At 36.6% G+C, this 23428-nt stretch overlaps 1 protein-coding gene across 2 annotated transcripts in view; it reads left to right on the top strand.

Moving 5' to 3' along the window:
* usp7 (ubiquitin specific peptidase 7 (herpes virus-associated)) overlaps positions 1-23428 on the top strand; it is a 116649-nt gene that overhangs the window by 38371 nt on the left and 54850 nt on the right. The window lies entirely within an intron of this gene.

The raw sequence follows: 23428 nt of genomic DNA on the forward strand, positions 1-23428 counted from the left end.
TGAAAGTTCTGAATGTATGTCCAATGCTTTAAATGTTTTCAAGGCATTGTGCATTTTCAAGATTAAGCCAGGGATCACGCCTCCCATTCTGCGCATAGTTGAGTTAGTGTAGCTAAATCTACTCCGCGTGACTTTGTTTTCGTTCCATTATTTTTAAATCGCATAGAAATAATTTACAATCTTGGAACAGTCGGACACGGTAAAAAAACAGGGAATACTGATTTATTGGGGTTAAACCTGAAACAGATCTCTCTTTAGTGGTGATATACACTTAATTCCACGAACTAGGAGATGAGGCCTAATAACTTACAAGGGCCTGTCCAAAAATAACACTCCAGCGCAAGCTCTTCAATGCTAGGGTAGTCCACTTGCTCCGAATTACGGATGAAAACGAACATAATGCGGGCACTTCGTATTTCTGCATACCACGATCGGAGTGGTTCCCGGGAAGGCTAAACGGGCTGTACTTAACAGTGGGAAGGCTTTAACCAAATACACAAACACCCCTGTCGGCGTGGCCTGTGGTCGGCATGTGTGCATGCATCGATTATAATGAAATAAAATAAAAATGTACGTGCTCTGTTAATGATCCTACCCAAAATTTCGATCAACCTCCAATGTTTTAATTTTACGGTGTGTTTTTTTTCTGTTAGGGCCTTATTGATGATTCGTTTCAACAGTGGATGTGTTTTTCCTTTAGGTGTTCATTACTTGACACTTAACTGTTTAATTTATTTTGTTTTTTGCACATTTTCATGATCAGTGGAAAACATCTGGCTTTAGTATGCGTTAATCTGAATCCGCGGGGCTCGCGGTTTTGTTTACGGTTGAAGTGCTGGCCTAAGAAAGCCCGAGTTCACAGCGCGGGGATTTGTGGCTTCATTGTATGAAGAGGGCGCGTGGGAGCTCGCCATCTTTAATTATTCAGGGCACCCCCATTAAATGTAAAAAGCTAGAGTCCTTATTAGCTTCTCCATACACCACTGATAGTAAGTATGTTATTCAAACGTTATTGGCGATGAAGGTGGTGTTGACAAATGTGACTCGTTTAAATGATTTGATGCAAGCTGCAAGTTCTGGATTATGGACTACTGTATCTGCCTTTTACACCGCAGTTTGAGACTCGTGGACTGTGTATCTGATATGGATGTAAGCAACACTCTAGCATTAGAAGAAGCAGTTCTGTCTACTTTTCTCTTGACTCAGTAGACTTAAGACTATAAATAACACCTGGGCATTCTGTGATGATTCTGCAGTTATAGGGTGTATTGATAAAAGGGGATGAGACAGAGGAGAGTCCCAAGATGAACTTTGTTTCTTGGTGCAGAAAGAATTATTTGCATCGTAGTTTAGCATCAGCAAACTAAGAAACTGGTTATTGACATTCAGCACACCAAAGAGCCTTTATGCCTGGTGACAATTCAGGGAGTGACGGTGATGAATTTTTACAAGTAATTGGGGTCCACATCAATGACAGGCTGAACTGGTCTCATAACACAGGGGAACTATATAGGAAAATGTGGACCACACTCTTTTATTAGGAGACTTTGTTCTTTTAATACGATTATGACATCCTTCACATCTTCAATATCTCGGTGATGGGTGGTATGGTTTTCTACGTTGTTACATGTAGGACCAGTAATATCACTTTGAGAGGCCTACCAAATGAACACGTTGGTTAAAAAGGCAGGCTAATTCATGGGATGCACTCTGAACCCACTGGAGGTAGTAGTGAAGGAGAGAATGAAACAACTAAGTGCCATTATGAACAATACTGCACATCCCTATTCTGACACATTACCTCTCGAATACTTTCAGCTGATGAATTATTCAACAGAAGTGTGTCAAACGCAACTGGGAATCCTTTATACCAACAGAAATATGCCTGTGTAATGCTTCTTAGGGACTGTAATTGTCAAGATGTTTTCCTTCTTTTAATTATTCCAGGGTGTGTTCAAACTTTGGAGAGTATGTTAATGAATTATTGTACTATATATATTTTTTTTAATTAACCTCTGTAAAATCCAGATTTCTCCCTGGAGGAAAATAAAGTTCATTCTTTTTATATATCTGGGGGTCCATATGAACAGCAAATTGGACTGATCTGATAACATAATGGCATTGTTTCAGAAGAGCCAGAGCAGAATCTACTATCTAAGGAGGCTCAGGTCTTTTTAATGTATGCAGCAAGTCACTGAAATTGGTTCTATTCGGTGATCTTTTCAGCAATCAACTTGTGATCAGGTGATACAAAACTTACAGCCAGTTCTATTATAGGACAGAATCTGTGGGCAGTTGTGGAAAGGAGGATTAAGACAAAATTGGATGCCATCATGAACAATTTTGCCCATCTCCCCCCCAAGGGGGCACTTTCTAGGAGTAACATTAGCCACAGGCTTATAACTCACTGGTGTAACTAGCAGAATCTCTGGGGATCTTTTCTGGCCATTAGCTGTTTAATGCTTCTATCCCAACATCCTTTTCTTTACTCCAGCCAGAAGCCAAAGGAAAATAGCACCACTTCAATTTACTAGTTATTTTTAGTATAATATTGTGTTATGTTTTTATTCTGTTGTGCTTTGTTGTAGTTTGAGTTGATGCTTGTGTATTTCATTAATTATATTCCAACTGATTGGAGGCTGATCGAGATCAGCTGATTTTTCACCCCAAACTGGTCAGATCTGTGATTGGTAAATTAGCCAATCTCATAAAATAATTTGTTTTCCAAGACTGTGTTTTTCTAAACTTTACAGTAATTTAATTTTAGTGCTTCTTTTTGGAGGGTATTATGGTAATTAAGGAATCACACATGTCATTTTGTTGTTGAACTTCCTGTAAACAAAGGTCTGAGTCAGATTTTTCAAAAGAATCAAATCAGAATATTTCCTTAAAAGTAAAAGAAAGTGAAGTAATAAACTTAGAAAAGGGAATCTGAGGAGTCATGTTGTGCAGGGAGAGGAACAGCAGAGTGTAAAAAAAGAAAATGAGTTCAGACCTTTTCATTTTGTCTTGTAATTAAAATGCACAATACTTGTCTAAGTGTGGATGGTGACTATGCTTGTGTTTAGTCAACAGCTCATATTTTGAATTAGTAAAAGAACAGATAAAGAATTTCCCTTGCTGTTAAGTAAACAACATGCTTGTTAGCTTAAAAGCCAAATGTCTCATGTATAAACTTGTTAAGCATTTTAATGTTGTATCATCTTGGTGAATATTTTATTAAAATTGTGGATTATAGTTATGAGAAGAAGTTTTATTTTTTTATTTGATATGTATTATGGATACATATTTGTGTACATTTTATTTGTCAAAAAGTATGCTTTAAGGAGATTTATTTTAGTATGAATAGTCACTGAAAAAATAAACGTTCAAAATCAATTTTGTTAGTAAATGATGAGTAGGTAACATGGTTTGCAGTTTAATTATAAAAGTACCTTTTTAATATAGAACAGGTTTCTAAATTATTGGAGCATATGCAGGAGCTTAGTGTTTTTTTGTTTTTTTAATTAAAGGTATAGAAAATAAATCCGTATCAATTTCAGCCAATTCTAATATTAAGTCTGTGATTACAAAACATGATTGGAGAATCCCTAGTATTTTATGTTTTTTGTGTTGCTGTGATATACATTTGAATTTCCTCTTGGTGATTAGTAAAGTATATCTAAGTTTGATGGAAGAGGGCAGTGAAGGCTTATTAAACTGTAGGGGCAGTGGGATGTCCTAATTGCTTTTCTACTTTGTGGTTTAGATATTAAATGGCATGAAGTTTGTTTTGGTTGGGATTAATGGGGCTCACTAGCAACTTGCTGACAGAAGGAAAGGTTTCATCTTCATATCTTTACAGTAAGGGTAATGAGAATTTGGAGTAATCTGCTAAGTCATGTAGTCATAACGGAATTTTAGAAACTGTGTGGAATGATGTATTAGAACAACTTCTTAGGGAAGTTGTTCAAGGTTTTTACTTAATCATGTTTACACAAGAAAATATAAAATTTGCATTCTCAGTTGCATCCAATAGCAGACGGAAATGAAATAAAACATAAGTAGAGACAAGATAGGTTAAAACCACTAATCAAGTGGTTCTCAACATTAAATACTCTGGATCCTCTGTGGCTGTAGGTTTTGGATCCAACCAGTTTCTCAATCAGTAGGTCATTGTTACCTTTATAATTGATCACATTGTTTAATTAGCTGACCCTTTTTATTTTATTTTGCATTTAGAAAAATGCAGTAGATTTTTTAGACTTTTTTTCTGTGGATTAGGCTTTCTTAATTGAATCTGTATACAGTCAATTGGTGTTGAGCAGAACATACATCAGCACAAATGACTCAGTATTACCCACTTGTGTGCTTATTGGTAGGTTATTCTTTAAATAACCAGAACATTAAAAATAGAATTAATTCTTACCTGTCTAACTCACACAAATCCCTGCTTCATTCAGTAAAAATATAGCAGGGAGCATGGAGGACTGAATGTTGAGGACCAGTGCGGAGCGCTTCTGGAATTTATTATCTCTGATATTCTTTATTAAAAAGACATATGTCACCAAGGAAAAAATGAATTTCTGGTGTGATTTATATGGGTTTTTAAATGAAGTGTCCTCCTTGTTTTACTGGTTAAGTTCTGTGTGTAATGGGTGTCTGTCATCAGTTGAAGTGATTTTCTTAGATTTTCAGCATTGACTTCTGACACACACCAGATCATCTATGTCAACTGAAATAACTGGGGCTTTTTAAAATTTTGATTTGTCAGACCACTAAACCAGGCAATGAAGCTGAAAGTGATGATGGACTGGCTCACACTGCAATAAAAGAACAACATGAGGTCCTTGTCCGTTTTAAATTGTCAGGAGTTTATGGAGGAGAAATAAGTACTCATTTTGTTTAGATTGTTTTTTTGTTTGCATGCTGATTATGATTATTATCTTGGATAGTTCTAAAAGGCTTGGAATAGCCCACCCAGAAACTATACTTTTTTTTCCCTCTCTAAATACATTTGTTACTTGCTTCATGTTTGCAGTGGTAACTGGGGGTTGGAAGTAAACTTATGTTTTGGAAATAAATGGAAATAATATTTGTGGTACAATCGGCTTCGGTGGGGACCCAAGCTGGACAATGGTAAACAATATCAAAATATCTGTTAAAAACGTCTCCTATTACTTGTCTTGAAATAATCTACAAAATAGGTACCATATTGTATTTTCACAATGTCCCAAACATGTGTAGTGAGTAAAACATAAACATTGGTTTACTGTGTTTCTATAATTGTACATTTTGACAGTTATGAACACACTCGTTAATGGTTAACATTCACAATTGTTTGTATTAATAGTGAAAAGTACTTCATGTAGGAGCTTTGAAAAAGGTTTTAGCTTGAATAAATTGCAGATATTGGCTTAAACATTACCAAAAGAGAACATTCCAGTGACATCACTGGTCTAGTGTTGTGCTCAAAAATGTAAGGTTCAACACAGTGATTAGGACATGGACTGTGTATACCCTGTTGCCTGTAGGTTCTCCTACTTCACAAAGCATTAGTCAGAAAGCATCTTCTAAAGCGAAGGAACTTCACAAGATACTGCTGCACAAAATTAATTTACATCAGTACAATTCTCATGTTTGTTAATTATTTCATCATTAAAGAAGTCTACAAAATGCTTTTCACACAGTAACAGTATAGTTATCACCTGCTCTTCATGAGGTTTAAGTTCAAGACCTCCCACAAGAAATGAAATCCATGAATATTGGGCAACCATCCCAACCCAACCCCCACATCACTGCCACAACTCCTAAGCACAAAACCCATAACTTCAAAATAACAAAATATTTAAGTAATACTAACTGTGGTACAGTGGCTAGCATTGTTTTAACCCCTATAGGCATACTTAAGTCTGTCTTAATTTCTTAATTAAAAATAATAATTGATAAAATCTGAAATATTTGTACCTGTTACTCACACTGTTGTGCAGTGATTAGCATTGCTGCTTATGTTATTGTCAAAATTCCCACCTAGTTCAGTGTGTAGGGTTTGCACATTCTCATTGTGTCTGTATTACATTTGATTAATTTAGATAATTTCGATCTTGCATGTTGAATATGTCTTTGGACAGTGGTAGGAAACTGGAGCACATAGAGGAAACCCACACACAGGCGGGGAGAACGTGTAAACCTCACACAGGGAGGACCCTGGTTGCCTCACTGTGAGGCTGCTGCACTTCTACGTTGTCTAAAAACATTACTTAGGAGGAAAAGAGTTTCTTAAATGTGATATTAAGGGGTGTGTTTAAGAAAACAGAAGGCTGTCTTTTATACTATTATAAGCAAACCATTCAATATTACAAAAATGCTGATTGCCTTTGATGTTCAAAAGCAGATTTGTATAATGCTTCATTATTACATAGCTCATGTGAAGTAACATGATGCCAAAATTAATGTGAAGTAGATAGATACTTTATTAATCCCAAGGGGAAATTCACATACTCCAGCAGTAGTATACTGATACAAAAAAAAACAATATCAAAGAGTAATAAAGATGCATGTAAAAACAGACAATAACTTTGAATAATGTTAGCGTTTACCCTCCCCCGGGGGTCAGTGGAGCAGGACAGTGACAGCAGTCTGTCACTGAAGCTACTCCTCTGCCTGGAGATGACACTGTTCAGTGGATGCAGTGGATTAGTGGTAAAACAAGTAACTGTTCTTTTATATTTGAATGTCAGGTTTTGGCTTTGAGTAAGACTTTTTTTTTAATAATAACTTTGAAATTAAATTCTTCAGCATGTATTTTATTTTTATAAATATTTGGAAAGCAGTTTCTCATAGCTTTTAATATATATTTGGCCTTTGTTTCATTTGTATCTGTAGTGTTTGTTTCCTCAATTGTAATCAGAATGGCAGTGAATCATTATCATGCAAAAGCTTAAATTACTGAAATTAGATTGTGTTCATGTGGTACTTCCAACAAGTAAACTATTTAACTTGCAGATGTCAGTTTTTGTGACTATTTCCAGAAAGCCTTTGGGCAGCCAATTTGAACAAAACAGGCACATTCCAAGACTGCCACAGTCACCCAGAAGGTGGATCGTTGGAGCAAAAAATAAAAATACAAATGCTTATTAGATAGTTCCTGAAAGTTAAGGTGCTATGTTATATTTGGTTGGAAGTAATAAAAACATTTAATGTAGAAGCTGAATTAAAAGAGGGATTTGATTACAGTGGAGTTAAATTTTGTGCTGTATTCTAGTCTGTGAAAATTAGTACAACTATTCATGCCCTTGACCTAGGAATTTATTGGCAAGTTCCTGTCTGTTTTTGAATTAGGTTAGCTTCACTACCATCCGACCTCCGTTACAGTCTATACATGACGCCCTGTATTTGTCTACATTTGTATTTCTGAGAACGCAAAGTTCATTTCACAGTATGAAGAGTGTCAAAATCAACTTTAATTTTTTATACTGTTTTTCTTGATGAGGCTTTCACTGGTCAGTTTCCATTTGCTAAACAAAAAAAAAAAACATCTGCCACACAAGTAACCGCGCTGGTGCCCAAATCAAATTAAATGGTGTTCCTTGTCCTCTATTAACAGTAACTGTACTCTAAAATGTTATTTCCTGCAAAGATTATACATGTTTACATGTAGAGCAGCATCATCTTCGCAACTATTTTCAACATTTATTTATTCTCACTCAGAGGGGCATCTGCAAACTTGTTCAGTGCAATAAGAGAATGAATGCAAAGCTTTTCTTCCTTTTTTAGGGGCTGTTTAGGACATGGTATTATTAATTTATCCCATCATTTTGTCTCTTTTTACAACCTTTTGATACTACAAGCTAAATGATTATAACTCATCTGATTGGTCACATTGTTTTGCTCACCGAGCACATACAAATTTATTTGAGATATGTGATAATAACAGGAGCGTGTGTTTTTTTTTTTTTTTTTTGTTTTGTTTGTAGTGCAATATCTACAATTGCATGCTGAAGTTCTCATTCCTCAAACCCAAGGCCCTTTCAAACATGATTTCAGGTGTTTTTCCTTTCTACATATCTGGATGCAGTGCTGTATTATCAAAACTGTATACCATTTTCATGTTTAGTTTTTCTCGCATATTGTTGTGCCTTCCAGAGTAATTGCAGTTACAAAAGGGTGCTCTGCCGTCTCTCCTTCGGCACTACTGATTCTGGGGGAAAAAAAAAACTCATATCAGTAATGTTTTTGGAACTTTGGTATCAACTGAGTACCAAAATATCTGTTCTTGTGACTTTCTTGCTTACAGACAAGGTACTTGGGTATCTAAGCCCCATTATTTAGCATAACTGCCCGTTCATTACCTGTTGAGATTGAGACATTTTTCTTTGTGCAATATACAGCTTTATATTTGGTGGTGCTGTTTTCTTTTTACTATTTTGCATATTGTGAAATGTCTGACAAAGCTGTTGTGATCTGTCACCTGACGCTAACATTACCTCCAAAATGATTACTTACCAACCACACTTCCCTCCTGCTGCATCTTCCTTAAATTGCTCTAGATCAGGGGTCTCCAACTCCAGTCTTGGGGCCTCATGTATAAACGGTGCGTATGCACAAAAATGTTACGTGCGAACGTTTCCACACTCAAATCGCGATGTATAAAACCTAAACTTTGCATAAAGCCATGCACATTTCCACGGTAGCTCATACCCTGGTGTACGCAAGTTGTCCGCTCGGTTTTGCAGATTGCCAGCACCCAGCATTAAAGCAGTGCTACTGTTCCTGTGTGGTTACCCTTTCTTTCTTAGATCCACATCCACGACGGTGGCTTTATCAAATACACTGAAATTAACCGCATATTATTTTAGTTTAATGCATCTGATTGTAATTAACCTGTAACAAATAATGATCCACAGAATGGTCAAACTATTCTAAATACAATAGTTGCTTTAGCATTGTTACTCTCCCTGCACCACCACCTTCTTTCGGCTGCTCCCGTTAGGGGTTGCCACAGCGGGTTATCTTTTTCCATATTACTCTCACTGCACCACTCGGAGTATTTATATCACTGTATCTGAGTGTGAATCACAGCTGTACAGCAGCTGATCAGAAAGAGAATTATCGGGATACAGCATCAAGTACACGCTGCCTCAGCCATGCTGTCTGTTGAACTGCTCTCATACAGCAAACGCTTCAAAGCTTATCCTATACGGACATCATGGTTCAGAAACAGTTTCATTGCAAGAACTATAAACACATTCAACCAGTCCATCAAGTGCTCCTTGTAGAACTGTTTGTACCTATAAGTACAATTACCTAACTGTAAACTTGCTATACAGTTATAATATTGCACAACCTGAGCCACTTTATAAAGCGTGTATTTACATATGATGACAATATAATTTTTAAGATGAAATTCAGAAAAATGTTTATTATATCATATAGATAAAACTTTAACTTCATTTAAATAATCTATATTGTTAATAATTAAACATGTGAGGACACGGTGTCGCTGCTCTAGCAAGACGCTGGCACTCCATTCATGGATTGTTCCTGCCTCGTGCTGTATTCTTGCTGGTGCTGAAGCAACACTGGAAGGATGGATGGATGGATGGAATAATTAAACACGTACTACAAAGATATTTCAATGTTCCTTAAAAGTTTTGAAGTATTGGTGTTCTAAGCTTACAGATGGCTTAACATCTATTGCAAAGCTGATTGTGTGGCGATTGAGTATTTGGAAAAAGAAAAGTAAGGACAGGAATTGGAGGTTGGTACTTTTGAAAGAGAGAGTACTGCTGCAATAAATTATTTAATCAAAGGTCATGCACGTCGCAGCAAGCATCTTGCATGAGACGTTGACAATCACTGCGCCACCGTGTTCCCATGTTTAATAACATGCTTTAACTCCTGTCATCATGAAAATATCACGTGTACATCTCAGTATTTTAATTATTCACAGATCTGTAATATCACGAATGTAATGGATTCTGTGTCCTGTCAGAGGAAGAGAAAGCCCGGAAGCACGTAATGATTCACTCACACAAAGCATATAGAAAATCTAATACAAAACAAAGCATTTAATGTGGTACTTTAGTTACGATGGGATTTGAGAAACGAATAAATTAAACAATTTTAAGATTAAGTTTATGATGATCTTTAATGACAAAATAAACTATGTGGTTAAAGTGGAAATTTCGAGATTAAAGTTGACATTTTGTGCTTTTTTCCCCCTCCACTGTGTGCCTTTTTTTTTTTTTTTTAAATCTCTACCCTAATAAGCTTTCATATGACACTCGGACGGTGGGCTACAACTCGCCTTTTCACGGAGACTTTGATATGTGACAACTTCTTTTTTTATTTTGGGCACTGTGCGACTTTGTGAACTTGAGATTTAGAGTTTCTCTGACATGCTGTGTCACTTGATCAACTTCCTTTTGTTTATACCTCTGTTTAAACCAACAAATAGTAAATTTTTCCTTTCCTTCACTTGGTATTTGCTGAACTTCTATTTCCCCTCATGCTCTTGCCATTGCCTTTTCACAGTATGCTGAGCTTAAGGGCTATTTATATTGATTTTCATATTCAAAGAGGCGTAATTCTGGGAAGAGTTGGGGTGGGACAGCAGGCGCGTGCACGTCTGTGCATTTTCATACTGACCGGGATATATGTAGCGGAAGAACGTGGAAGCTGGCAGTCGCACAGATTTATGCATCTGGAATTTTTTGTGTGTAAGCACATTTCCGCTTTTGTGCTTATGTCATGTTATAGTGTGAATTCTACGCACGCCGTTATGTATGAGGCGCCTGGAGAGCTAGCTACTGTGGCTGCAGGTTAAAACTCTGACAGTTTTATTAATTAGTTACCAGATTTTGCTGCTATTAACTCTTTGCCTTAATTTTAATTGATGCACAACTTAAGACTCCAGGCCCTTATTTTCTTTCCTTAATTAGAACCAAAACAATATTAAGACACAAAATGAACCAACACATAAACAACAACCTTAGTCCATCACAGAATAACTGAAAGTTGGTCATCTGTTGGCTCACTTCATGTCGAATTTATGTTTAGGTGCCGTTTAAGGAAAAAAGAATCAATTCAATGGTCAGAGTCTCAAGAAAAGTCAATTAAAATAAAGGGAAATAGTTAATTAGCAGCAAGAACTGGTCACTAATTAAGAAAAGTTAGAATGAAAACTTGCAGCCGCAGTAGCTCTCCAGTACTAGAGTTGGAGACCCCTGCTCTAGACAGTATGATCATAAGGCTCCTTAAGGGACACAAAGTGAATGCACTGAGCATTGCAAAGACTTCAGCAATACATTGAAGTACAAAACTAAGTTTATTCTCTTGTTGTGTATGTGTCAGGTTATACTGTAAGTAAGAACCTTAGTGTCCTTAACAAATCTTAAAAGTAGATAGATCTAACACCAGGTGACGTATAATACTTAGATTTGACTTTGTTGATTTTTTTCTCCCACAAGAAATAAGTCAACTTGTGGAAGGCATGTGTGAATACAAAATACCCCTTATAATTCAATGACCTTAGGTAACTGTTGTCTGTTGGTCACTCTTTTGCATTACATTGGAGGAATTGTTTTGCTATTTCTCCTTATGACACATCTTTATATATTTTTTTTTCCATTGCCAGCTCTGCCGGAAGCAATAGCTCTCTGCTGTTAATTTATATTAACACTAAATGCAATGTTAAGTATGTGTTTTATTATTAGTAACATTTCTAGAACTGATCATATAAAAAAAGTAAAAATCTTGTAACTTAGGAGGACTATACCTGAGAGAGAGAGACATGCACAAAGTATAGAGTTCTTGTACTGGTGTAGGGGATGAGAAAGGCAGCTCTCAACGTGAGATGCTTCATTTCATAGAAATTCATCAGTCCTGGTGTGTAGTTACCAAACGGTCTTTATCCTGGCATGGATTGGTTCAAAGGGCTGTGGGAGAAAGAGCGAGCTCTTCCCTTAGAGCCAATGTGAGCATTAAAAGACTATGATTTGGCATGGATAGTAGACATGAAACATAACTTCTACAGCTGCACCATAGAGTCTGTCCTGGCATACTGCACCTCTGAGAACAGGAAGACCCTCTAGCATATCATCAAAACGGATCAGAGAATCAATCAATCAGATTTATTTAATTTGTAGCAAAATGCTGTACAAAAAAGTGTAAAGCTACTATAAAATAACTAGTTTAATAAAATAGTAGAAACTATTGAATATCCAATAACAATAACAGAAAAAGGACTATTACCCTTAAACTATATACGTGATCTTGGAGCTGCAAGAAGTAATTGAACAGATGACCTCAAACCTCTTGTTCCCAACAGAGGATGAAGGACATCACAGATGTATTAAGGGGCAACGCAAGGCCTTATAAACAAACAAACAAACTCTGAAGTCAATCCGAAATCTCACCGGCAACCAACTGAGGGAGGCCAGTACGGATGAGATGTGCTCTCTTTTACTGGTGTTAATCAGAAATCAAGCTGTTGCATTCTTTATCACCAGAAGGCGCAACAGGGCAGATTTGGGCAGTCTTACATATAGGGAACTACAATAATCAACCTGAGACGTAATAAAAGCATGAATAACTGTTGCCAAATCCTTCTGTGAAAGGAACGGTTTTAACTTTGAAATTTGCCTCATTTGGTAAAAGCTGGATTTTACTACTGCAGAGATGTTTGTCATAGCTCAAAGATGAAATAAAAGATGACACCCAGATTCTTAACATCATTACTAATCTTTGCCATAAGTGAGTGCCACCTTCATTAGCAGAAGTAGGGCTAAAGATAATGACCTCAGTTTTATTTTCATTTCATTCAATTTTGTAGCATTCAGAGTTTATTGTAGTCACATTTTTCAGCTAAGGGAAATATCCATGGTTACTTTGCTGTTAGTTGCAGTATGTCCATAAAACCTTCAGATCCGACAATGTACAGGTAAAATTCCATTACAACGAACTCCCAGGGATCTAAAAAATATTTCGTTATAACGAAAATTTCGTTGTAATTAGATTCTGTATTTGTTACTTGGCAACAGATAAACAGTCTTCCATAGACACAGAGATCGGACTTCGCATCGCTTTTCGGCATGTCATCCAGTTAGGGAAGGTCCCAAGAGAGTTTACAAACCTCACATTTTCTTGATTGAGTGCCGTATTAATAGGAATGTTTCTTGAACGAGCATCTCTGAGCCACATAAAAACTGCTTTTTGAATGTCTTCAAATGCAGCAGTTCACATACGTTTGCAACTCTAGATTTTTATTCTTTTTTTTTTTTGCTTGGTCTTACAAGAAAGTTGACGGCGTCAATGGTGAAATTCCGAATTCACTGGCAACTTCTTTTTTTTTTTTGCCGCAATGGAGAGCTGCAAAAATGTACATTTTTTTTTCTAATATGAACTGTTACCGTTTTTTCATGTCTGCCATTTCTATAGGAGGGTCATAATGAGTTAAATTCCAGTGAATGTTTTTAAATGTTGACGAGCAATAAGCAAAAGGTATCACTGAAAACCACAGGAAACAAAAAGTGCAAAAAAAAAAATGATTATAACTGACAACTAATGAGTCCCAAATTCAGTATCTCGGAAAATTAGAATATTGATAAAAGGTTCAATATTGAAGACACCTGGTGCCACACTCTAATCAGCTAATTAACTCAAAACACCTGCAAAAGCCTTTAAATGGTCTCTCAGTCTAGTTCTGTAGGCTACACAATCATGGGGAAGACTGCTGACTTGACAGTTGTCCAAAAGACGACCATTGATACCTTGCACAAGGAGGGCAAGACACAAAAGGTCATTGCTAAAGAGGCTGGCTGTTCACAGAGCTCTGTGTCCAAGCACATTAATAGAGAGGCGAAGGAAGGACAAGATGTCGTAGAAAAAAGTGTACAAGCAATAGGGATAATTGCACCCTGGAGAGGATTGTGAAACAAAACCCATTCAAAACTGTGGGAGATTCACAGAGTGGACTGCAGCTGGAGTCAGTGCTTCAAGAACCACCACGTACAGACGTATGCAAGACATGTGTTTCAGCTGTCACATTCCTTGTGTCAAGCCATTCTTGAACAAGAGACAGCGTCAGAAGCATCTCACCTGGGCTAAAGACAAAACTGCTGCTGAGTGGTCCAAAGTTATGTTCTCTGATGAAAGTAAATTTTGCATTTACTTTGGAAATCAAGGTCCCAGAGTCTGGAGGAAGAGAGGAGAGGCACAGAATCCACGTTGCTTGAGGTCCAGTGTAAAGTTTCCACACTCAGTAATGGTTTGGGGTGCCATGTCACCTGCTGGTGTTGGTGCATTGTGTTTTCTGAGGTCCAAGGTCAATGCAGCCATCTACCAGGAAGTTTTAGAGCACTTCATGCTTCCTGCTGCTGACGAACTTTATGGAGATGCAGATTTCCTTTTCCAACAGGACCTGGCACCTGCACAAAGTGCCAAAACTACCAGTACCTGGTTTAAGGACCATGATATCCCTGTTCTTGATTGGCCAGCAAACTCGCCTGACCTTATTGTGAAGAGGAAGATGCAATACGCCAGACCCAATAATTCAGAAGAGCTGAAGGCCACTATCAGAGCAACATGGGCTCTCATAACACCTGAGCAGTGCCACAGACTGATCGACTCCATGCCACGCCGCATTGCTGCAGTAATCCAGGCCAAAGGAGCCCCAACTAAATATTGAGTGCTGTACATGCTCATACTTTTCATGTTCATACCTTTCAGCTGGCCAACATTTCTAAAAATCCTTTTTTTGCATTGGTCTTAATTGATATTCTAATTTTCCGAGATACTGAATTTGGGACTTTTCATTAGTTGTCAGTTATAATGATCAAAATTAAAAGAAATAACCATTTGAAATACATCAATCTGTGTGTAATGAATGAATCTAATATACAAGTTTCACTTTTTGAATGGAATTACTGAAATAAATCAACTTTGTCATGATATTCTAATTTTATGACCGGCACCTGTACTTAGCTGTAATGAAAATTTTGTTGTAAATATATTTGTTATAATGGAATTTTACCTGTATCACACTGAATGTCCTATAGAAGAAGTCCCTAGAGTATCAAAAGTTGTTAACGAGCGTGCAAACCAATAAGAGAGCTACATCAGACACAGAAATTCCCAAAGCAACAAAGAAGTATGAAAAAAAATTATGCAATTCCATTACTAAGCTTTTTTTTTTTTTTTTTGACAGAAGACTTTTTGTGTTGGTGCATTTGGCTAACTAGGACTTGAGCAGACATGAACAGTGTAACTAAATGTGATAAGCAGTTTCAGCTGAGCACATATTTCTTTTTTGTATTCTTTGATTACACCAGTTTGGAATTTCTAGATGCTTTATAAATCAGACCAGAGTAAGAGAGTCATTCCTTCTTTGTAGTATCGGAGTACTTGATTTCAAGTGCCATACTTTATGATAAGCTGGTTTTTGCTCTAACACTGTGAAAAACCAAAATGAAACGAAATGCATGACTTAAACATGTGCAGTGCATTTGCTGTAATTTTCAGTGCAACAGAATCAGAATTCGTGCAAGATCTGTTGAGTTGTATTTTGTTTATACTAATAAAATGCATTGCAATTTTCATTCCAACACTTTGCTCACCACAAACAGTAGCACTTTCGCACAGATTCCTGTACATACTCATTGCATGGAAAAGTACCAAGACAAAAAAATCCCTGATGCTTGTTGTAGGTGAACCTATATTGTCAGTTTTTGCATTTACAATACAACTGATATGAGATGAAAACAGTGAATCACATATATAAAATGTCTACATTTGCAATTTTAGGCCTAAGTGTAAGTTAAGCATGCACTAATAATGAACTTCTTATTCAATAACAATAATTGATGCTTCCTGTGATCTAGCTGCTGATTTTGATACTAGTGTTAATATTTAGTTGTATTTTTTGCCTAAGATTTTCAAACTTTACCAATTAGCTGTTACAACAGAAAAGTGATGCATGTTCTTAAACATTAAATTTGTAATGAACGACTCAATCTCATGGCGTAAATAACCTATTTGCATTTCTGTGTAGGATATAAGCAATGTTAATTGAAAAGCCAGCACAGCATATATAACATACAGTAAAACTCTTGATAAAACAATTTCCACAAGTTCAAAGTAACTGTTCATTTTGAAAGATGAATAAATATACCATTTGAAAACAGGTATAAATTCATAAGTATACCACATTGTTTGATTTATTAAACATGGCTTCCTGGCAGGAGGTATAATAGAGGCTTTACAAGGACATTGTCCTGTTGCAGCTTTTGAAGAGACTTGAGGCATGACCTAGTCATTACAGTTGGTCATTTGTTTTATTGTAATTTTTATGCCAGGGTAATGTTATTACAAAATTACAATATTACAAAAAACATCTATGTATCTTGTATTAATCCTTAGTTTCGTTCACACTCAATGAAGACTCATAAAAATTGAATTACTATCTGCATCACTTAGGTCATTTGGATCACAACTTCATGTTTGAGCACCTTTTACTTTATATAATGTAATATGACTATACAGTTGAGGTATCTGGTAGGATTAATTTGGTATTGTGCTCTGGTTAAGTGTAATCCAACATTAGGAGTGGGCAATATGATTTCAAAACCTAAACACATTTAAATATAAAGTACAAAACATTAAATCATAACCTGGAAATATGGTTTTATTTTGGTATGTTTGTTTTTCAAAGGTAATGGCTTTTATGTATGGACTTGTATGTGAACTGGGTTGAACAAGTGAGTCTGCCCCTTTAAGAATCTTACCCAGAGTGCTGATTGGTAAGTGTATGTAAACAGAAATATAGGACTGGAAGTAGCAGAGTCTTTTGCTGTGTTTGTTTCATAGAGGCAGCAGTGTGAATGAGTGAGGGGAAAAAAAAACATTTTTATCAATTCGAGAGAGGTGAATACTGCCATCATATCTATTTGAGTAGCAGAGCTTATAACAAGCATATCAACAAGTAAGTAGCATGCCAGTGGGCGTAAGCAGTCAGTGTAACATTTGTTTGTAAAAAGTAAATTTCACTCTGAAAATTACATACAAAAGCATACTGATCTCTATTGAAACCATCAGATTTTTAAATTCCAACATGGGTTTTTGGCTATATTGCTCACTCCCACATTAAATAAAGCCTGTGAATATGTTGCTTTTTTCCTTTCTGAAAATTGAATTCTTCAATTGCCAAGTTCATTATATTGTAAAATTGTACACCAATGAGAATAAAAAGGTAAGTTGCATTTTTAACTTTACATTGTTGAAAGTTGAATCATGTCACTAGGCTGAAGTAGTTCTTTCAAATTCAGGTTTTAGTCCATTAGTTGTATATTCACAGTATGTCAATTTAAAACGGCCTACTTCCAACATTTGCTGTATTTCTGTGAACATTGGTGTTTTTTCTGAGAATTTTTCGTCAATTTTATGTAAATAGTGTACTGTTTAGGCACAAATATATTTAATTCTGCCTGTCTAGAGTTGTTTGTTCTTTTCTGCTGTCCAAGGTGCTGTTTTTAGCTTTACAGTTTATATACCTTTTTACTTGTGCTGACTATTGCAACTGAAGAATTTACGGTACTGTACTCTGGGAGCTTGAACCTGGGCTTAAATAGGAGTTAAACGTTTGGTAAAGTGATGCTATCACATATCCAATCCAGAGTCAAAGCTATAAATTACCAGTGTATGTAGTGAATTCTGTAATAAACCGTGTCGCATGACCATTTACATTAAAAACTTAGTAGCAGGGTGTTGTACTTTGTTAGCCTTAATGGATGCAATGAGAAGTCATTCTTGCATATTGTAATCTTTTCAGTTACTCAATTAAAAGGTATCATTTTGCTTGACTTCTCGTTGCTTTGAAAATAGATTAGATTAGATAGAACAGATTATTTTTTTTAAATAGGGTTTGTGCAAAGATAATTACAAAAGAGTTGCTTCTCTTTACTGGAGCTGCCTAATCTAATTTTAATGTGTTGAGAGCAGGAGGAGCTCATACTAACATAAAATTATCTTAAAAACTAAGATTAAACACCGGTAAGAAATTTGACATGTAGCCATTCAATAGACGCACATTGCTACAACAATTACTTGCTAACCAAGCCTTTATTAAAATGCTAGTGAAACAAATAAAAAGGATAACTGTTGTTCAATATGCTAATTCATAAGGTTTGTGAAATAAATAGGACATGTAATACCTTACATATTAATTCCAAAATATGTAATTTCTGAAAGTAACTTTCAGTACTAGCTAGTTTAAATTACACTAATTTGTTTTGTAAAATTAAGAGATATTTTGCTGTATTACATTGGCTATCCAAAATATGTACAAGTTTGTATTGACTGAAGGCAATATTTATCAGTTTTTAAAAATTACTTACCTGTTTTCTAATCCATTTATCAATTTTAATCTCAAGTGGCTCTTGCCCCTATCCAGCAGCTATGCTTATTAGGCTGAAAACATCCCTAATCAGGTTGGCAGCATACAGTTCTGCACATCCATCCACTAGCTGGGCTTATTTAAAATATTTACCTTTAAACAAATTATATGTAGTTGTGTTCATTTGAAATATAAAATGGAACAAAAATTTAAAGAACACTTTTCAAAAATCTAATGCTGGAGGTGGTATTGGATTACCTAATTTTAGTTGTTAGTTTTTGCTAGTGAATAATTGCTATTTCAAGATAATAGAAGGAACCAGAGGTGACAGTATGATATCTGCCTGATTTGATGAATTTTTTCTTCTTTCGGCTACTTCCGTTAGGGGTTGCCCCAGCGGATCATCTTTTTCCATTTCTTTTTGTCCTCTGCATCTTGCATGTCCTCTCTTACCATGTCCATTAACATTAACCTCCTCTTAGGCCTTCCTCTTTTCTTTTTTCTTGGAGCTCTATCCTTAACATCCTTCTCCCAATATACTCAGCATCTCTCCTCTGCACATGTCCAAACCAGCGCAATCTCGCCTCTTTGACTTTGTCTCTCAATTTCTAATCCTGTGCATCCTCGTCACACCCAATGCAAATATTAGCATATTTAGCTCTGCCAACTCAAGCTCTGTCTCCTGCTTTCTGGTCAGTGCCACCGTCTCCAACACATATAACATAGCTGGTCTCACTACTGTCCTTTTGCTCTTGCTGGTACCCATCTGTCATAAATTACTTCAGACCATCTTTTCCATCCTGCCTGCACTCTTTTTCACCTTTCTTACAGCATAGCAAAGTTTGTACATTGTAAGAAATGTGTTTTCTCTGTTGAAACAATCACTGCCATTTTGAAGAAACTCCCCATACTGGAATTGTCCTTCGGAGCTTAAACATAGGTTTCCATAATAGAACAGCCACTCCACAAGTCTGTTGTAACCATTCGTAGTATTGACTAGAGTGGTACAACACTCGGTGTCAATGGACTTGGGTTAAGTAGAAATGCATTCAGTGGTAAGAGAAATCAATACTTTGTCTGGCTTTCTAGTGGACAAGCCTGGGTAGAGGATTAAATTAAATTAAATGTTCTTAATGAGAAATAGTGTAAAGCTGATTAAAAATTTGTAGAGAATTTAGTGTTGCTTTAGAATTATTTTTCTGGGCTCTTGCTGAATCCCCTTTTGCTTATGATAGTTCAATATGCTTAACTACCTCATGATAGCCTCCTGGTTCACATAGATAAGGGAAGACATATCAGGTAGGACTTTAAGAAAATGTTTTTCAACATTGTTTAAATTAGTACAGTATTGTGATTTTTATTTTTGAGTGCTCTATACTTTACTACAACTACACTAATGCAACTATTGTACCTGATAAGCAGATGATAATTTTAAAAATGTTGGTTTCATTTGTTTCTGTTACTTATTTATTCGTTTTAGATAATCTATACTAATAAAAGGCAAAGCACTCACTCACTCACTCACTAATTCTCCAACTTCCCGTGTAGGTAGAAGGCTGAAATTTGGCAGGCTCATTCCTTACAGCTTACTTACAAAAGTTGGGCAGGTTTCATTTCGAAATTCTACGCCTAATGGTCATAACTGGAAGGTATTTTTCTCCATTAACTGTAGTGGAGTTGAGCTGGAATGACGTGGGGCGGAGTTTTGTGTGACATCATCACGCCTCCCACGTAATCACGTGAACTGACTGTCAACACAGTGCATAGAAAACCAGGAAGACCTCCAAAAAGCGCTTAAGAAAACATGCATTATATAATTGAGAAGGCAGCGAAACAATAAGAAGCGAGCGAGTGACATATACTACCATATTCATAAGTGCTGCTACCTCGGAAAGAAAGCAAGGTGTAAACCTAAACTTTAAGTTCATAGACAGGCTACCGCTGGCGTTTCACATGCCCACAGGTAATGCGGGATACAAGTTTAATGAGAGGGCGGGATATAAGCGAGAGTTTTGATCACTTTGTAACTAAGTTAAAATTGTAGGTGAAGGGGTGTGCTTATGCAAATTCCGAGACTGTGTTTGTGGGGATTGACAGTTAAAGGCGGGTGGGGGAGTCACGTCATCATCTCCCCTCCCATTCATCTCATTTCGGTCTGAGCTGAGCTCAGCGGCTACGCCGTCTTCGAAGCAACCGTCAGACTGCCACCAAATACTCACAGAAAAATCCACAAGTTAATACACACGCTGTCTCTAGAGTTTCTCCACACTGAATCCTCCAGGCACTACTTACAAAAGGTTACATTGACAATCGTGTTACGTTATTTTTGAAATCTTTCCTTTTCTTAGCACAAGCACAGCTGAGAAGCTTCATGCATGTGCTCCATAATCGTTAAAAATAATGCATTTAATCACACTTTGCATTACAAGCAAAGGGGAGCTTTTGTCAATGCATGATTTCCTGGTACACGATTACATTGATCAGCGCATCCCGATTCATTTTACCCTCGCACCACCTTAGTTTGAGAAGAAGTCTGAAAAAATATGAGGTTAACACAGAAAAACAGATCACCAATTCAAGCTTTATGAATAATCGATTAAGCCATCAATAATTGTTTTGGTAAAGCCATCCTCCTTCCATTTTATAATTTTTCCGCCATTAGCCGTGATTAAATGAAAGGTAAATAAAGTAAGAGCGAAGCGAGCGTGACTTATTTAGGCAGGCATATATATGACAGCAACACTCATGACAATGTCAATCATGTTACGTTATTATTAAAATGTTTCCTTTTCTTTTTCATTACTTCTTTAACACACTACTTCTCCGCTGCGAGGAGCGGGTATTTTGATATATATATATCATATAATATATGAATGACCTCCAAAGAGTGCTGAAACTTTTGATATCATGAACATGTCTGCAAAAACTGTGGTCTCCTGCCCTGCAAAAGTCGAGCAGCCAGTGCGCGTGCATAGCTGTGCCGGCCTTTGAGACGCTGACTGCGCTTCTGCCTTAAGTCAAAGTGAGCACTTTTAATTTTTTTTATCCTCCCCCTGCGCTATAGCCCAGACAAGTGCAAACACAGGACCCCTTTTCTACACCACGGCAAAATAATATTAAGGCGATTCACACTTTCTTTTGCACATATACGATTATGAGGTCCTCACCTCGGATTATGAAGACACGCACATGAGTGGAGGACTGACAGTGCCATTACAGCCGATTAATGGCGGGGACGTCTCACCAGTCTACACAAGACCCACCGCGACTGTCCCCAAAAGGCGATCATAACATCAACGAACACATGTCTCTATACTATATAAAAGAAAAAGGCAACTTTCCTTTCTTTACACCTTTTTTCCTTTTATCCCAAACCAAAGCCTTTCTCTCTTAACACTGCAGAGAACACAAAAGTAATTTTCTTTAAATGCCGGTAAGGCACATTACCAGAGGCACAAATTTGAACGTTCACATAGAAAATGTAATTTCTATACCACAGCCGTCGTGTAGCGCCTTTCAAAAGGGATCTACTACCGAGAGATGATCCATATACATTTTAGTGCTCAATGTACCTGTACTTCTTAAAACGTTAATGTTTTATTGTTTAATAACTTATAGACTATATTTTATTATATTTCCCTTGCACTCGGTGACCAAAGCTATACACACACATATAGACACATACAAACATACACACAAGTATATCTATGTGTATATATATGTATGTGTGTATGTGTATATATATATATATATATATATATATATATATATATATATATACACACACACACACACACCTATCTACGTTATTTATATATATATATATATATATATATATAATGTAAAAAATGTAGATAGGGGTGTGTGTATATATATGTGTATGTATATATTATTTATGTATGTATATGTTATTTTCAAAATGTTTCCTTTTCTTTCTCTTTCCTTCTTTAACACACTACTTCTCTGCTGCCAAACGCGGGTATGTATATATATTGAAAATTGAAGCAAGTGCAAATGTGTATTTTTTTTTTTTTTAGATAGGTACAGTGGTGTGAAAAACTATTTGCCTCCTTCCTGATTTCTTATTCTTTTGCATGTTTGTCACACATAATTTTTCTGAGCATCAAACACATTTAACCATTAGTCAAATATAACACAAGTAAACACAAAATGCAGTTTTTAAATGATGGTTTTATTATTTAGGGAGAAAAAATCCAAACCTACATGGCCCTGTGTGAAAAAGTAATTGCCCCCTTGTTAAAAAATAACCTAACTGTGGTGTATCACACCTGAGTTCAATTTCCTGATTACTGCCACACCTGTTTCAATCAAGAAATCACTTAAATAGGAGCTGCCTGACACAGACAAGTAGACCAAAAGCTAGACATCATGCCAAGATCCAAAGAAATTCAGGAACAAATGAGAACAGAAGTAATTGAGATCTATCAGTCTGTTAAAGGTTATAAAGCCATTTCTAAAGCTTTGGGACTCCAGCAAACCACAGTGAGAGCCATTATCCACAAATGGCAAAAACATGGAACAGTGGTGAACCTTCCCAGGAGTGGCCGGCCGACCAAAATTACCCCAAGAGCGCAGAGACGACTCATCCGAGAGGTCACAAAAGACTCCAGGACAACGTCTAAAGAACTGCAGGCCTCACTTTCCTCAATTAAGGTCAGTGTTCATGACTCCACCATAAGAAAGAGACTGGGCAAAAACGGCCTGCATGGCAGATTTCCAAGACGCAAACCACTGTTAAGCAAAAAGAACATTAGGGCTCGTCTCAATTTTGCTAAGAAACATCTCAATGATTGCCAAGACTTTTGGGAAAATACCTTGTGGACTGATGAGACAAAAGTTGAACTTTTGGAAGGCAAATGTCCGTTACATCTGGCGTAAAAGGAACACAGCATTTCAGAAAAAGAACATCATACCAACAGTAAAATATGGTGGTGGTGGTAGTGTGATGGTCTGGGGTGGTTTTGCTGCTTCAGGACCTGGAAGGCTTGCTGTGATAGATGGAACCATGAATTCTACTGTCTACCAAAAAATCCTGAA

Source organism: Polypterus senegalus, chromosome 13 (assembly GCF_016835505.1).
Source record: "Polypterus senegalus isolate Bchr_013 chromosome 13, ASM1683550v1, whole genome shotgun sequence".
Classification (NCBI taxonomy): Eukaryota; Metazoa; Chordata; class Cladistia; order Polypteriformes; family Polypteridae; genus Polypterus; species Polypterus senegalus.